Here is a 17,978-nt window from a genome sequence, read left to right as displayed (position 1 = left end):
TAAGGCTTTGTTTATAGATACTGAAATTTGAATTTTATATAGTTTTTACATACCACAAACTATTATTCTTCTTTGGGTTTTTTCAACCATTATAAGCTCACAACCAGGCAAAAAATAGGCTGCAGCTGGATTTGATTCTGGGACTAAACTGTCAACCCCTGGTCTATAGTGCACTTTTCCAGGTTATCTGATTCTGATTCTAAGGAGCTAGTCCAGAACACTCCAGGTTGCGGATAACTGATAGAAATGCAAACTAATTCTTGTCTATAGACAACTACAGATGCCAGTGAATTTAATCTGATTAGTTGAACAAGTCCCACCCCATCAAAACAAAATACAGCTTTGCAACATTTGGCAATTTATTTCAACATCCCTGTGCTCCATATAAATTTGTACTTTATGAATTCTCCCTGGACTTCTTTGTCTTCTCTCAGTTAATTAATAAGTTAAAGTTAACACCTTGATTTTATCTTAACACCTTTATTTTATATATGTATAATATGAGAGTGATGTTTTGACCTTTTTAAAAAAAGAAAAGTCTCTTAATACCTTTTATCCAATTGTCCTTCCCTGACACAGTAAGACCTGTGATAGAACCTATAGTAAATTCTGTGGACTCTTTCTAAATACACCCCCATGCTTAGGTGAAAGTCCATCATCTCTCTGTATAAGTGCCTTAGTGGGCCTCATTGATTTATACGCCCTCATGTCAGAAATCAAGGAATTTCAAGAAAATATATACATAGGGAAAATGAAGTTAGGAAAGATAGATTTAATCCAAGAATGAGGTTAATATACAAAATACTATGGCCATAACTTAGACTCTCAATTATCTAGAAATAGACACAGAGAAGAAATACAATCACTTAAGCTTCCTGCCCAGTGTCCATGAGACAAAAATAGACCAGGAGGCTCAGGGTAAAGAAGAGTTGTTCTGGATCACAAAAATGAGAAATTTCTCCCTTGGGTTCTCACAAAGCAGCAGCTTCTGCACCCACCAGTTATTCGTTGAGCTCTTACGAGGCCCAGGCCCAGTTTTACTTTAAATTTATTTTTGAATTATGGTTGACATACGATGTTATATTAGTTTCAGATGTACATCATAGTGATTAGACATTTATATACCTTACGAAGTTTTAAGCAGTTAAGAAATTTGTAGGCCTACCACTCATGCCATTGTTTTAGGGACTTTTTTAGCCAAAAATGAGACCTAATTTGATTAATTGCTTTTCGTATAAGACAGTGAAGGAAAGATTCAGAACACCAAAGGACAACTATAAAAGCGTTTTTCAATCAAGTCCATATTTTGTGGTCAAAATAATAACATGGGGAAATCAGATATTAACCACACTGGATTCACAACCATCTGGTCTTTCCCTCAAACTATTTGACAAGTAGTAATGCTGAAGAAAAAAGCTGCCTTAGGAGAAGTGGAAAAGACAGGCTTGTCCATGGGCAATCTCCCAGGGGAGTCACTAGAATTATGGGGTTCATCTTCAAAAACAGGCTTACTCTTTCTGTTTTGTACACATCTATACACAGTAATCTCATCTGCCCTTGTTGTCATTTGCATAAATTCACTTGCAAATAGAAAGGCCTAAATTTTGCACTCCAGTGGTCTCCTGAGGGCAATTAAGACTATTTTTTACCAAACAAGTAAAGAATTATCATTTACTAAATGGTCAAAAAACTCCCCACTTCCCTCTCCTGCCCTTTGACATATAATGCAGGACTTAACCAACTCATAAATATTTTCTATAAATCTTGCTTCTCTCCATAAGTTTTTATTTTTTAGATAAAATCTTTTTAATTTTTATTTTTTTCTCCATAAATTTTTTAATTTGGTTTTTAAAATAAGTAATAGTCATATGGTCTGGAAAGCAACCCATGGGAGTAGATACAAATATAAAAGGTCTGCACAAAAGGGTTCCCTGGTGGTGATAAGACAGTACTATCCCTTCATTATGGCTGTAGAATATCAATGTATACATGGGTTAAAATCACACAAAGCTACACACACACGTGAGTTTATGTAAAAATTGATGAAAACTGAATGACTTCAGTAGTCTGGTTAACAGTAATGTACCAACGTCAATTTCCTGGGTTTGATATTGTGATACAGTCATATATGATGTCACCATTGGGGGAAACTAGGCGAAGAGTTTATGAGACTCTATACATTTTTGCAACACTATGAGTCTAGAATTACTTCAAAAAAAAAAACTTGTAAAACATTTTTATTGTTTGCACTATTACAGATGTCCTCCATCCCCCACTTTGCCCACCTCCACCCAGACCCCATCCCCCCAGCCTTCACCACATTGTTGCTTGTGTGCGTGAGCTATGCATATATGTATATATGTTCTTTGGCTAATCTCTTCCAGTCCCTCTCACACTCCTCCCCTCTGAGATCTGTCAGTCTGCTCCATAAAAGATTTTGTGGTGAAAGTCTCTATTCCATTCCTCCACCATCCCAGTTTTCAACCCACATGTTCCTATCCAGGCAACCAGCACTCCTAGTTCCTCTCCGATCCATGCAGAGGTTTTTTTTCTTTATATCACCAAATATGAATAGATGTTTTTATCCCCCTTTTTTATACAAAATGTACACATTCTACACTGTTCTGCACTTAGCTTTTTTACCTAACACTATATCCTAGTGTACTTTCTATATGGCATGCAAAGAGCTTTCTTCATTCTTTGTACAGCTATGAAATATTCTACTGTATTAATGTGCCATAATTTATGTGACCAGTCCCCCACCAATATATCACTGCATTGTTTCCAATGTTTTTGGAAACAATGGTTTGGAAACATGGTTTGCTTTTGGTTTTACAGCTTTATTGAGGTATGATTATACTGTACCTATAAAAAGAAACAACAAACTACACATATTTAAAGTGTACAATTTGTGTACACATTCACACCATAACCACAATCAAGATTGTGAACATATATATCACCCCCAAGAGCTTTATTGTGCCCCTTTGTAATCCCTCCTAGCCATTCTTCCCTGGCCATCTATGCTTCATATGCCCAAGCAACCACTGATCTGCTTTCTGTCAACTATAGACTAATTTGAATTTCTAGATACTTTAAATAAATGGAACCATACAGTAAATATTCTTTTTTGTATGGCTTCTTTCATACAGGATACATATTTAAGATTTATTCATGTTGCTGTATATATCAAAGGTTTATTCCTTTTTATTACTGAATAGTATTTCATTATATACCATATTGTACACCACAGTTTATTTATCCATTTCCTTGTTGATAGACATTTGAATTGTTTCCAGTTTCTGGCAATTACAAATAAAGCTTCTGTGAATATTTTTACATAAGTCTTTGTTTGGACAAGGCCCTCTCTTGAGCAACTACCTAAGGGTAGAATGGCTAGAGCATATGGTAGGTATACTTTTAACATTTTTAAAAACTACCAAATTTTTTCTAAATTATTTTTATGATTTTACATTCCCACCAGCAGTGTAAGAGAGTTCTGATACCTACATATGCTTGCCAATACTTGGTATGGTCAGTCCTTTATATTTTAGCCAGTCTACTTGAAATATGGTGGTGTTTTGTGGTGGTTTTAATTTGCATTTCTCTAAAGACTAATGCTGTCAAGCATCTTTTATGTTTTTGTTGGCCATCCATATATCTTCTTGGAGAAGTATCTGTTCAAATTTTTGCTGGGTTGCCCTATTTTTCAGTTTTAGTGTTCTTTATATGTTCTGAATACAAGTCCTTCATTAGATACATGATTTGCAACTATGTTTCTCATCCTGTGGCCTGTGTTTTCGTTCTCTCATAGTGCCTTGCAAAGAATAGAAGTTTTTAATTTTTATGAAGTCTAAGGCTTATTATAAAGTCAAAGTAATCAAGACAGTGAAGTATTTCTGTTAAGGTACACAAATGTATTATAAGAAAAAAAATACAGTTTGAAATAGACCCCCAGATATATGGACAACTGGTTTTTAAATTTATTTTTAACTATAGTTGACATACAATATTAGTTTCAGATGTATAACATTTATATACCTTACAAAGTAATCACCTTAATAAGTACAGTAACCATCTGTCACTGTACAGTTTTTATGATATTATTGACTATATTTTCTCTGCTGTACATTACATCCATGTGACTTATTTTATAAATGGAAGTTTGTACTTCTTAATCCTCTTACCCTTTTCTGCCCATCTCCTCACCCCCACCCCTTTGCAACCATCAGTTTGTTCTCTGTATATAGGAATTTGTTTCTGTTTTGTTTGTTTCTTAGGTTCCACATATAAGTGAAATCATAAGGTATTTGTCTTTTTCTATCTGACTTACCTCACCTAACATAACTCACTAGGTCCATCCATGTTGTTGCTAAAGGCAAAATTTAATTCTGTCTTATGGCTAATGTTATGTATAATATTATGTATAATATTATACTTTATATTTTATGTTATATATTCTATTTTATGTTTTATATTTATTATACGATATGCATATATATGAGGTCTGTCCAGAAGGTATCCAGCTATGTAATACAAAAAATAGAGACATTTATTGAAGAAGCTACAAGATACTAGAAACATTGCGCATAGGACAATAACACCTCAGTCCCCTTCAAAGTAGGCATCTTGAGACCTCACACAGTTCTCCCATCGTCATCAGCTACCTGGTTGTATTTTCTTAAATCTCATTCAATGGTCTGAAATCTCTTCCGTCTCAAAGGTGATTTTAGTTTTGGGAAAAGCCAGAAGTTGCAGGGCACCAAATCTGGGCTGTAGCGGGGCTGAGTCACTTGCATGGTTTGATGTTTCACCAAAAAACTCTGCAGGACACGTGTGATACATGAGCGGGTGCATTGTCGTGATGAAGCTGCCAATCACCATTTGTCCATAGCTGCAGCCTTCCGAATCATCTGAATGGTTTCCAAAGAGGAATGTTCAAGCTTAATGCAAAATATTTTTTAATTTTATTTTAATTTATTTTTTCCAATACATTTGTCTCTGCCCCCCCACCGCTTTCCCTTGCCCCCTCCCTCCTTCCCTCCCTCAACTCTTCCCCTTTGGTTTTGTCCATGAGTCCTTGCTATATGTTCCTTGACGTTCCCCTTCCCTTCCTTTTCCCCCAGCCACCCCGCCCTCCTTCCCTCTTGTCTCTGTTGATTTCTTTTCCTTTCAGTGTTGCTGGTCTTATTTTCCTTGCCTCTTTATATTGTTGGTTAGGTTCCGCTTACAGGTGAGATCATATGGTATTTGTCTTTTGCCCCCTGGCTTATTTCGCTTAGCATAATGCTCTCCAGTTCCATCCATGCTGTCGAGAAGTGTAGTAGTTCTTTTTTTCTTTCTGCTGCGTAGTATACCATTGTGTATATGTACCATTACTTTTTGATCCAATCATCTACCGATGGGCATTTAGGTTGCTTCCAACACTTGGCTATTGTAAATTGTGCTGCTATGAACATTGGGGTGCATAGGTTCTTTGTATTGGCGTTTTGGTGTTCGTAGGGTATAGTCCCAGCAGGGGAATCACTGGATCAAAAGGCAGTTCCATGTTCAGCTTTTTGAGGAATTTCCACACTGCTTTCCACAGTGGCTGCACGAGTCTGCATTCCCACCAACAGTGGACGAGGGTTCCCTTTTCTCCACAGCCTCGCCAGCACCTGTTGTTTGTGGATCTGTTTATGATGGCCCTTCTGACCGGTGTGAGGTGGGACCTCATGGTGGTTTTGATCTGCATTTCTCTGATGGCTAGTGATGCTGAGCATCCTTTCAAATGCCTCTGGGCCCTCTGGATCTCCTCCTTGGAAAAGCGTCTGCCCAGGTCCTTTGCCCATTTTGCGATTGGATCGTTTGTCTTCTTGGAGTGGAGTCGAGTGAGTTCTTTATATATCTTGGAGATCAAACCTCTATCTGATGTATCATTAGCGAATATATTTTCCCATAGGGTTGGCTCCCTTTTCATTGTGCTGATGTTTTCTTTAGCCGTGCAGAAGCTTCTCATTTTGATGAGGTCCCACTTGTTTATTCTTTCCTTTACGTCCCTTGCTTTAGGAGACATATCAGTGAAAAAATGGCTGCGTGGGATATCTGAGAGTTTCCTGCCAATGTTCTCCTCGAGGACTTTGATGGTGTTGCGACTTATATTTAAGTCTTTTATCCATCTTGAGTTTATTTTTGTGTATGGTGTCAGCGGATGATCCAATTTCAAATTTTTGCATGTAGCCGTCCAGCTCTCCCAACACCATTTGTTGAAGAGGCTATTATTGCTCCATTTTAACTTCTGCCCCCTTTGCCAAATATTAGGTGCCCATATGGACCTGGGCTTATTTCTGGGCTTTCTATTCTGTTCCAATGGTCTATGGGTCTGTTCTGGTGCCAGTACCAGATTGTTTTGAGTATAGTGGCTTTGTAGTAGAGTTTGATGTCTGGTATTGTGATCCCTCCTCCTTTGTGTTTCTTTCTCAAAATTGCTGAGGCTATTCGGGGTCATTTATGGTTCCATATAAATTTTTGAAATGTCTGTTCTATTTCTGTGAAATACGTCATTGGTATCTTAAAAGGGATTGCGTTGAATCTATAAATTGCTTTGGGTAGTAGGGACATTTTGACGATATTAATTCTTCCAATCCATGAGCACGGTATATGCTTCCATTTATTTGTGTCTTCCTTAATTTCTTTCTTCAATGTTGTATAGTTTTCTGCATACAGGTCTTTTACGTCTTTGGTTAAATTGATGCCTAGGTACTTTATTTTTCTTCTTGCTATATCGAATGGTATTTTTTTCTGATTTTTTCTTCTTCTATTGCATTGCTGGTGTACAAAAATGCCTTTGATTTCTCAATATTGACTTTGTATCCTGCTGTTTTGCCAAATGCACTTATTAGGTGGAGGAGTTTTTTGGTAGAGTCTACAGGGTTCTCTAGGTACACTATCATGTCATCTGCAAACAATGAGAGCTTCCCTTCCTCCTTTCCTATTTAGATGCCTTTTATCTCTTTCTCTTGTCTGACCACTGTGGCTAGGACTTCCAATACAATGTTGAAAAGAAGCGGTGAGAGCGGACATCCTTGTTGTGTTCTCGATCTTAGTGGGAAAGCTTTGAGTTTTCGCCCGTTGAGTATGATGTTGGCTGTAGGTTTTTCATATATGGCCTTTATTACATTGAGGAATGCCCCATTTATTCCCATTTTGCTGAGTGTTTTGATGATAAATGGGTGCTGTACCTTGTCGAATGCTTTTTCTGCATCTATCGAGATGATCATGTGGTTTTTGTCTTGTCTTTTATTTATGTGATGTATCACATTTACTGATTTGCGTATATTGAATCATCCCTTCATCCCTGGGATGAATCCCACCTGATCGTGGTGGATAATCTTTTGAATGTATTGCTGGATGCGGTTTGCCAATATTTTGTTGAGGATTTTAGCATCTATGTTCATCAGCGAAATTGGCCCGTAGTTTTCTTTCTTTGTAGGGTCTTTATCTGGTTTTGGGATCAGGGTGATGCTGGCCTCATAGACAGAGTCTGGGAGTCTTCCCTCCTCTTGGATTTTTTGGAATAGTCTGAGAAGGACAGGGGTTAGCTCTTCCTTAAATGTTTTGTAAAGTTCTCCTGTGAAACCTTCCGGCCCTGGGTTTTTGTGTGCCGTGTTTCTTGATGACTGCTTCAATTTCCCCAGCTGTTATCGGTCTGTTCAAGCTCTCTGTTTCTTCCTCCTTCAGTGTTGGAAGATTATACTTTTCTAAGAATTTGTCCATTTCATCAAGATTTTCTAATTCCTTGGCATATAATTGTCCATAGTAGTTTCTGATGATCCTTTGTATTTCTGTGGTATCAGTTGTTATTTCTCCTCTTTCGTTTCTGATATTATTAATTTGGGTCTCTCCCTTTTTTTCTTGATGAGTCTGCTTAAAGGTTTGTCAATTTTATTTACCTTTTCAAAGAACCAGCTTCTGGATTGGTTGATCCTCTGAATTGTTCTTTTTGTCTCTATGTCACTCAAATCTGCTCTAATCTTGACTATTTCCTTTCTTCTACTTGCCCTGGGATTTATTTGTTGTTGTTTCTCCAGTTCTTGAAGTTGTAGTGTTAGGTCTTTCATTTGAAATGTTTATATCTTTTTTAGGTAAGCCTGTATTGCTATGAACTTCCCTCTGAGGACTGCCTTTACTGTGTCCCATAGGTTTTGGACTGTTGTCCGTTCATTTTCATTAGTTTCCAGAAATTTTTTGATTTCCTCTCTTATCTCATTATTGACCCATTCATTGTTTAATTGTCTACTGTTCAGTCTCCATGAGTTTGCAAGTTTTTGAAGTTTCTCTTTGAGGTTGATTTCCAGGTTCAAGCCCTTGTGGTCCGAGAAAAAGTTTGGTATTATTTCAATTTTCCTGAATTTGCTGAAGTTTGCTTTATGGCCTATCATGTGGTCTATCTTTGAAAAACTGCCCTTAGCATTTGAAAAGAATGTGTATTTTTCTCTTTGGGATGTAAGGTTCTATATATGTCAGTTAAGTCTCTTTGATTCAGTGTGTCATTCAGCGCCACAATATGTTTATTGATGTTTTGTTTGGAAGATCTGTCCATTTTTGACAGTGGGGTGTTGAAATCCCCTACTATCAGTGTGTTGCTGTCTATATCTTTTTTGAAGTCATCCAACAATTTCCTTATAAACTTGGGGGTTCCTATATTAGGAGCATATAAGTTTCCAATGTTGATGTCTTCTTGATAGATTCTTCCTTTAAGTGTTATAAAGTGCCCCTCTGGGTCTCTCTTTATGGCCTTTGTTTTGAAATCTACTTTGACTGATACAAGTATGGCAACCCCGGCCTTTTTCTCTTGCCCATTTGCTTGGACTATTTTTTTCCATCCCTTTACTTTCAATCTGTGTAGGTCTCTTGCTCTGAGGTGGGTCTCTTGTAGGCAGCATATGTGTGGGTCATGTTTTCTTATGCATTCAGCTACCCTGTGTCTTTTGATTGGGGCATTTAGTCCATTCACATGGAGAGATATTACTGATAGAAACTTACTCATCTTTTCTCTGTGTACCTGTGTTCCTCTCTCTCTCATTCTTTTCCTTCATCTGCTTAAACCAATCCCTTAGCATATCTTGGAGACCTGGTTTGCTAGAGATGTATTCTTTTAGTCTTCTCTTGTCTGGGAAACTCCGTATTTCCCCTTCTATTTTAATGGAGAGCCTAGCTGGGTAGAGCAGCCTTGGCTGTAGACCCTTGCTTTTCATGGCTTGGAATATTTGTTGCCATTCCCTTCTGGTTTGTAGTGTTTCTGTTGAGAAGTCAGCTCCTAGGTGTATCGGGGCCCCCTTGTATGTTACTTTCTCCTCCCTTGCTGCCTTGAGGATTCTCTCTTTGTCTTTGACATTTGCCATTTTAATGATGATGTGTCTTGGAGTGGACCTCTTTGAGTCCCTCTTGAGTGGGGTTCTCTGTGCCTCCTGGATCCATGAGAGCCTTTCTCTCCTCAAATTAGGGAAATTTTCCATCATTACTTTTTCGAGGAAGTTCTCTATCCCTTGCTCCTCTTCTTCTCCTTCTGGCATCCCTATTATACGGATATTATTGCGTTTCAGGTTGTCCTGCATTTCCCTAAATACCTCTTCATTCTTTTTGAGCCTTTTTTCCATTTCTTGTTCTTTCTGGGAGCTTCTTTCTACCTTATCCTCCATCTCACTTATTCGATCCTCGGCTTCATCCAGCCTGCTTTGGATTCCTTCTACTGTCTTCTTCAATTCGGAAATGGTATTCTTCATATCCTCTTGTGTCTTCTTGATAGTTTCTATGTCCTTTTCCAGGCTGATATAGTTGCTGTAAGATCCTGATCGTTTCTCTCCAGTTTCTCATAGTTATCTTTGAGCTGGCTGAGCTCATTGAGCTTCCTTAGAACCATTGTTTTGAATTCAGTATCTGATAGTTCCCTTGCCTCTATTTCATTTAGCTCTCTCTGTGAGGAGTCCCCTTTTCCACTTATTTGGGGGGAACTTCTTTTTCTTCCCATTTTTGTGAGAGTCTGTTAAGTATTTTTGTCCTTTACTTTTCTTTCTGGGCCTGCCTCTGATGATGTCAGTTGTTGACCCTATAGGACCTTGGGTTGTTTGTTTGAGCCTTCCAGGACTCTAATGCCTGTGTCTGACTCCTGCTTGGAACAGCTCTGTGACCCCTTCGGTCAGGGCTGGGCTGTTTTTTGGGATCTCTCTGCACTCTCACGTGGGCTCCTTGAGCGCTCCCAGCGTGGCAGGATCCTCAGCCTGCCTGGGTTTGCATGTGCTTGTCCCGGACCAGGGGGCTTATTCGCGACCTCGCATACTCATCTGGCTCTGGCTGGCAAGCTCCCCAGAACTGGTCAGTTTAGAGTCTTCTATTGTGTATTTTCCCCACTTTCGGCTCTTTGGGTGCATTGCTTGCCCTCGCCAAATGGGGACTATGGAAATGCGAGGAAGTCAGCTCCAGGACTCTCTGGTTAATCCTGTCTCTGGTCTCTCCTCCAGGGACTCTGGGAAGCTCTACTAAGTTTGTGGGCTGCTCCGCAATCGCGGGTGGGTGGGTCAATTTACGCCTGCCCTTGCCGATCTGTGCACTCCCTCGCAGGCCGTATTGGTGCCAGTCTGTGTGAGGCCTTGCCGGCCGGTGCAAGCGTTCACCAGCCCGCGCGGGTCACACACACGCTCGCCAACCCTCGCCAGTCACTCGGCGCAAGTGTGCGCGCCTCCACTGGGTGTTTTTGGGGTGTCTATGTGTGCTTTTTGGCTTTTGGCTCTTTGGGGGTGTGGCCTCTTCCCGTGCAATGGAGACTTCGGCAAGGAGAAGGAGTCGGGACTCCCCGGTTCCTCCTCCCGTTCTCTCCCTAACTCCTCCATTTCTAGTCTCTCCTCAGGGATCTCAGGGCAGTTCTGTGACCCCTTCGGCCAAGGATCCACCTCCTGTGAGGCCTGCATTTCAATCGAAGGCAGTCTGTTTCCTGCTGCCTCTTTGGGGGCACGCCTTTCCAGCCCACAATGGAGACTACAGAATGGGGAGGGAGTCAGGACTCCCCGGTTCCTCCTCCCGTTCTTTCCCCAACGCCTCAGTCTCCAGTCTCTCCTCAAGGCTCTCCCAGCCAGTCTGCACTCAGCCCCCCAGCTCACATGAGGACAAGCTGTGAGCGGAGAGCACAAAAGGCAGGTTAATTGATTCCCTTATGCCTGAGCGAGATGGAAGCTGCAGAGTGGGAGGCGAGCCATCACCGGGGGCTCCACCGGCCCCGTCTCAGTTCCCCTCACAAAGTTTTCCTCCCCAGTCTTTTCCCAGGCACCAGCCCACCCTGCTGCCGCCTGTACCCAGCGATCAAGGAGGGTGGCTGCCACTGCAACTTTTGCGTTGGCCCTTTAAATGTCTCTTTGCATCCCCAGCCACCTGTCTCTGGCAGAGAGCACCCCTAAGCTTTTCGGGGTTGCATTTTGTCTGTATTTTCTTGGTTTTAGCTGCTGTAGTTTAGGGGTTCCTGTTTATGATTAGGACCCCGTTCTTCTCGGGGGAAGCTAACTGGCCGTTTCAATGTCCCTCTGGTGCCAGTGCCCGTGCGCACCCAGCCCACCCTCTCGAGCCTCCACCGCACTTCTCACCCATTGGGATGTGTGAGAGTCGAATCCACTGCCCACGGCACCAAGGCTCCTCTCCCACTATCGCTCCACTGCTTTCCAGGTGATTACTCCGCTATTTAGTTGCAATTCCAGTTTGGTCTTGGGAGGAGGTCAGCGTGACTCCCATTCACTCCTCCACCATCTTCTCTCCCTTAATGCAAAATTTGAAGCAGACTCATTGCTCTACTCACTCAGTCATTTGAATGCAACAGTAACACAGTACACATGCTCACTCGACAGCATCTACTGCCCCACTGACTGGTATGGTGAAGTCATCATTGTTCATGCAGGCTCATTCCAGTCCACTCTCCTTGCCTGCCAGGTTACACCAATGTCATGCAAACTTTTCTCGTTATATTAACAATGGCTGGACTTTTTCCGGACAGACTTCATATATCTATATAGATACATATATATATATATATACATATATATATATATCTCTATACATAGATACAGATATAAAGATTTATAGATATGGTAGCTCTATTTTTAATTTTTTTGAGGAACTTCCATACTGTTTTCCACAGTGACTGCACTAGTTTACAATCTTAACGGTATATGGATATAGATATAGATATAGATATAGATATAGATATAGATATAATCACATTTTATTTATCCAGTCATCTATCAGTGAACACCTAGGCTGCTTCCATATCTTGGCAATTGTAAATAACACTGCAGTGAACATAGGGTGCACGTATCTTTTTTAATTATTGTTTTTGTTTTCTTCATATAAATGCCCATATGTGGAAAAGCTTGGTCATGTGGTAGCTCTGTTTTTAATTTTTCTGAGGAGCCTCCATACTGTTTTCCATAGTTTACAACTCTGACAGTGTACTAAGGTTTCCTTTTCTTATGGACAACTGATTTTGACAAAGGTGCAGAGGCTATTCTCTTCCTGGAACAACTGTATATCCACATGCAAAAACTCCATATGACAACTCAAAATAGATCAGAGAACTAAATGTAAAACCTCAAATTCTGAAACTTCTAAAAGAAAACACAGAGGAAAATCTTTGTGACCTTAGAATAGGCAGATTTCTTACATATAACACCAGAAGTGCAATCCCCAAAAGAAAAAATGATGAATTTGTTCCCAATCTTTTACATTAACAAAAAAATGCTACAATGTATAACCTTAAGTATATGCCATTCCACATGTGTGCAATTATATCTAAAGGATGAATTGCTAAAACTCTAGCCAAGTGTTAGATAAGTACTGAATGACAGCAAGCTTGAGATTCTTCATCCAGATGAGTTCTTAGTGTTAGTATATCCTATGTTTCCAGTTGAGTGTAGAACAATATGCTTTGATGATCAGGTGAGTGGATAGTAGTGATTAACCTTTTATGAAAGTTGAAGAGTTGAATAGGCCAAGGAACTACCCATGGGCAGGGCCAGCATTCTTCTTTAGAAATAATATTGGGTTGCCATTAACTCACAGACAGTAGACAAAAAAGATCACAAACTCTAGACCACAATAAATTAACCCTGAACTGGTTTTGAAATGTATGCCTAGGTATCTGAGGTGATTTGCAGCATAGTTTGTTACCTATAAATCAGTTAAATATTGGTGAACTGCTGTCACAAGTGATCATTTTGTTTTTTAAAAAAAGCCATAGTTCTTTGACTTATCAGTAGTTAGATAGTAAGGCCAAGAGTTTAGCAGGATCCCTTTATGACACTAAATCCAGAAGGAACGCTTATATGTATGTATGTTCATGATAGTTAAGAATAAGAAAAGGGGTTGTGCTTTTTATGTTGAAAAAGGTTTATTGGTTGGTCGGGTTTTGTACAAAAATTCCATGTTAATTGTAGAAAAAATTAAAGAGGAAAAAAATCACTTGTAATCCCACTTTTCCAAAATCTTTTGTAGTGATTCTAAAATTAACTTTAATGCAACTAACACGAGGACAAATTTTTTAACTGTGTTACTACAACTTTATTTTCTTAACATTTTATCTGTGGAATTGGGTGAATTTCTGTTCTTCTTAGTGAACGACACTCAAATAGAGTGTTTCTTCACAGTGACTGCACAGTGAAATCGCCTAGAGAGCCTTAAAAATTGCTGATGCCTAAGTACCATACATACTCTAATGTGTTTGGCCTGGGGAATAATCTAGGCACCAGAATGTTTAAAGCTCCCCAATAGGTCCTAACATACAACCAATACTGAGAACCACTTGTCTGAATATAAAGGAAGGGAATCTGTTATGGATTGAATTGTGTCCCTCTAAAATTCATGTCAAAGTCCTAACCCCCAGTACCACAAAATGTGACCTTTTTTGGAAATAAGACTGTTATAGATGTAGTTAGTTAAGATGAAGTCATACTAAAGTAGGATGGGTCTCTAATATGATATGAATACTGTCCTTATAAAAGGAAGAAGCTTGGACACACACACACACACACACACACACACACACACACACACGGGAAGAATATCATGTAAAGATTGAAGGTATACTGTCACAAGGCAAACAACTACCAGAAGCTGGGAGAGAAGCCCTAGAACAGATCCTTCTGTGGAACCTTCAAAGGGAGCATAACCCTGGTGACATCCTTGATCTCAGACTTCTAGCCTGCAGAACTGTGAAACAATCAATTTCTGTTTTTCAAGCCACTCAATCTGTGGCAATTTGTTATGGCAGCCCTAGCAAGCTAATATATATTTATAATCATTTCCAGTGGCCTCACTCCTGACAGGCATGTAACATTAACTTTGTAGTGTGACTAAGTAAATGGCAAGAATAGTCATGGGAAGCACCCAAACTGGAAACATTTTATCACATGTCTACACAGGAATTAAAGGGTTCTATTTCTGGCAAATCACAGCCTTCAAAAGGCTTACACTTCCTGGTTTGGTCACCATCTACACACAGTATTGACTCCCCTGTAAGTTTTTCATAAGTTCTTACTGGCTATTTGCCATGGCCATGCCCACAGCAAATGTGAAAACCTGAAGGCTGCCCCAAGCCAGGACAATAATAGTTTGTCCTGTGTTTGAGAATAGTTTGAGAATAATTCAAAGCACAAGCTGCTGACAAGTAAAAGTCTGAATAAAGCTACAACAAAATAATGTCCATACTGTTTGGCATTATCATGTGAGTAATCATAGAGTTTTAGACAATACTTCTAAGATATTTTAGAGTCCTACAAAAGCTTTAGGTAAATGCAGGTGCAAGGAATTTAACTGCAAATATTTTATGGTGAATTAAGTTCCCTGAAGATTTGTTTGTGGTGTGTCAAAAGAATATAATTTGATAGCCATTTATACCTGCCTCCCAGAATTCATTCTTTCATGTGATTTAATAATAAATTTAAATTATTTTAGAAGCTACTTAAGTTGCATATTTAAGTGACATCTGGCTAACAATCCAGTCTGAAGACAGCACCCTCCAGATTCCCATGAAAATGTTTATGAAGATGCAAAAAAGAACAAACACACACCATAAAAAAACTAAAATTGGCAGAACGCTTATTGTTGCAGCTAAGTACAAAACAGATGGATTGTGGGGGAAAAAATAAGAAAAAAAGCAACTGGTCCCTATCCATGCTTTCCTCACAAAATAAAACAGTCACACCTGTCAGAAAGATTTCTTTAAAAAGACTCATATTATTTTCCCCATAGTTTGATCCATCCCACCCAAGATGCAATACTGTCTGTGATTGGCTATCCTAGCTGGTAAGTGGGAGTGGAAGTGAGGTATAGTTTCAGGCCTTCTCCGCAGGTCAAGGATCCAATGTAAATGTTGCCAACTGCTATGTATGTCCATACTGATTATACAGGGTCCAGCACAAATAAAGCCCCATTTTTATTACAAAATCATAAGCATGTAATTCTGTAACATAACAATATCACACTCAAGCACACTGTATGACATTTTAGGTGAAATGTTCAAATTAAAACTATAAATTATTACATCCATATTATTACCGTACCAACCACACTCAAGCAGGCCTTCTGCCAGACCCTGTATTTTCAGGTGGGTTTGTGGACCCAGGTGGACCCGCCGTGAGCCAGGACTCCATTTATTACCTGGCATTATACACCCCTGCACTAAATGTGGAAGCCATGATGATATTTGGGGTCCTGTAGTATCAGTGTCAACTAGGATTCTGAATCAAATAGCCCTGGAAAGATCTGAGTATTCCCCTTTCCTCCATGTGTGATTACTCAAGGAAATGTCTATAAGTGTTTTGGGGAAAAACTGGGAGGATTTCTACTGTTTAGTGCCATGATGTGGTAGTATACTTCTTCATGAAGACGCAGTCTTCAGTCAGTTCATTCTGGGTCTACACCCAGTTGGCTTGGGTGTAGAGAGTGGTCATAGGGTTGTGACTTTCATTTATGTTGTTGACCTCAGCCTTCTGATCATCCATTATTGATCTTTTTTAGTGATTAGCAATACCAAGACTGGTTGCCTGTATATGATGCCTCTAAAAATACCATGCTCTATGAGCCATCTCTATGGATCCCTGAAAATCAGAGTCCTCTCACTGCCACTCTGAATTTGCTGCCCATTGTGACCATTATGCCCACTTTGCCTTGGATGGTTAAGCACTACCTTCTTGCCTCTGCTCTTCTGGGACCATATCATCTCCATTGCTGCTAGGGAGCCAGGTTTGCAACAGCATTTCCTATCAGCTCTGGCCTACAGAGGAAAGCCAATATTAAGTTATTTAATGATGTTGGTACCTATTTCACCATTGAAAATACGTCCCTCTTAAGGACATAGTCAACTGGTGGGTTTTTGTGTTTTATATCTGGAGCCAGTCTAGCATGCCCCTGTCTGAAAGCCTTTGACCCCTTCCTTAACAGTCTGTCTTGACAACTCTGACATCTCCGCTTCATTTATTATAGGCCATTGCCTTTTTTTCCAAGTTTGCAAGAGCTATCCAAGGAACATTTGTGTAAGTTCTCCTGGGATGGCACCGGGGTGGTAAAAGCTGTGTCACAAGGAAGTGCTCTAAAATTGATGAAGAGGGTAAAATTCTAAGATGGCCCCCAAGATTCCCACTCTCTGACTTAGCAATTATGCAGCAACATCATAATGGGACTGTCAATATCCCATCTTCCACAGTGATGAGGGCCTCATTGCCATCCAGCAGGCGAGTGATCGCACTCCAGAATCCCATCTTTTGAGTCCACTTTCTAGGACCATTCCTGCTACCAACTATCTTAGGTTGGGATTCCTAGATGCAGGAGCTATAACAAGGTTTGTTCTTCACCGGATTTATTGAGGAAGAGCCCTTAAAAAAAAGGAAGTGATGGGAACAGGCTAGGGAAGAGGAAAAACAACCAAGCAAGGGTGTAGTCTCAGTTGCAAACCTGCTTTGGCCTGATCCCATAAGGAGCTCAGCAGCATAAATAGCATCACAGAGTTAGACCCACCTTGAAGAAAGGGAATCAGCTTTTTATTCATACCTCTGTGTCAGTTAGTCATTGACTGTGGGATGCCCCTATTAGGGCATGAGGAAAAAAAACCTCACTAGACATATGCTTCCTGCTAAGCAAATTTGCTATGAGAGGAGCAATTGTGAACAGCTACTAGCAAGCAGTACTTGAAACAGCTAGGGAATAGATGCATCAGCTGACAGAGAAGATCTGGGTGGAGCACCCACGGCACCCACTATATAGGCCCTCCATCATCTCAGTTTTGAGCATCCTATTCTGGCAACCAGCTGCAAGATCTGCTCCCCTAATTCCCTTACTTCTGACACTATCTTGTATTACCCTCTTCACCTTCAGCTACACTGAAGTCCTTGCTCTTCCCCAAACTGGTCAGTGTGGTCCACCTCTGAGCCTTTCCACTTACAGTTTCCCTTGCTTGAAATATCATTTTCACATCTTGGCACAATTAGGTCCCTCACATCACCTTCTCAGTAAAACCTAGCCTAAGTTGTAAATTTAAATTGTAAGCCACCCCCAAAACTCCCTATTCCTTTTTCTTGTTTTATGATTCTCTATTATGATTCTTATCACCATCTGATACTCTACATATGTTTTGCATATATGTTTATTGTCTGACACCCCCCCACAACTAGAGTGTTAGATCTGTACGGGTAGAGACTATTCCTATTTGCTACTCTTTATCTTAGAACAATGCTTGTTGTTATAGACAGTAAACATTTGATGAGTTAATTAACTGACTAGTTAGTATCTTTTAATGAAGTGATAAAAGAAAGCCTCTTTTTGTGAATTACTCTAAAGTTTAAAGCAGTGGTTCTCAGACCTGAGTGTGCATCAGAATCAACTGGAGGGCTTGTGAAAGCACAGATCTCTGAGTCCTTCCTCCAGAGTCTGATTCAGTAGATCTGGGATGGTGCCCAAAAATTTGC

This window comes from Pteronotus mesoamericanus, unplaced genomic scaffold (genome assembly GCF_021234165.1).
Source record: "Pteronotus mesoamericanus isolate MK-2021 breed Mesoamerican mustached bat unplaced genomic scaffold, CSHL_Meso_final contig_65, whole genome shotgun sequence".
Lineage (NCBI taxonomy): Eukaryota > Metazoa > Chordata > Mammalia > Chiroptera > Mormoopidae > Pteronotus > Pteronotus mesoamericanus.
Note: the sequence above shows the minus strand (reverse complement) of the source record.